This window comes from Haliaeetus leucocephalus, unplaced genomic scaffold, assembly GCF_000737465.1.
Source record: "Haliaeetus leucocephalus isolate CR32 unplaced genomic scaffold, Haliaeetus_leucocephalus-4.0 Scaffold646, whole genome shotgun sequence".
In the NCBI taxonomy this organism is placed as follows: domain Eukaryota; kingdom Metazoa; phylum Chordata; class Aves; order Accipitriformes; family Accipitridae; genus Haliaeetus; species Haliaeetus leucocephalus.
In genome coordinates this window covers 5,839,403-5,839,604 of record NW_010973082.1, presented here as the reverse complement: position 1 = coordinate 5,839,604, position 202 = coordinate 5,839,403, and positions in this window count along the sequence as shown.

The following is a 202-nucleotide window of genomic DNA, read 5'->3' as shown; positions in this document are numbered from 1 at the left end:
TCAGCTCATCGGATCTGCCACTCCTGCCTGCAGTCCCAAAACCAAATCGAGGTCAAGCTCCGAGCCGCTTGCTGCAGCCACCTACCAACCACCTTAGCTGTAAGGAGGTACCATAGCTCGTTGGATTCCCCCCCCACCCCCTTCCTCTTCCTCCCCTAATTCCGACTATTTCGCCGTTTTCCCCGAGTAAGGAGACCGTGCT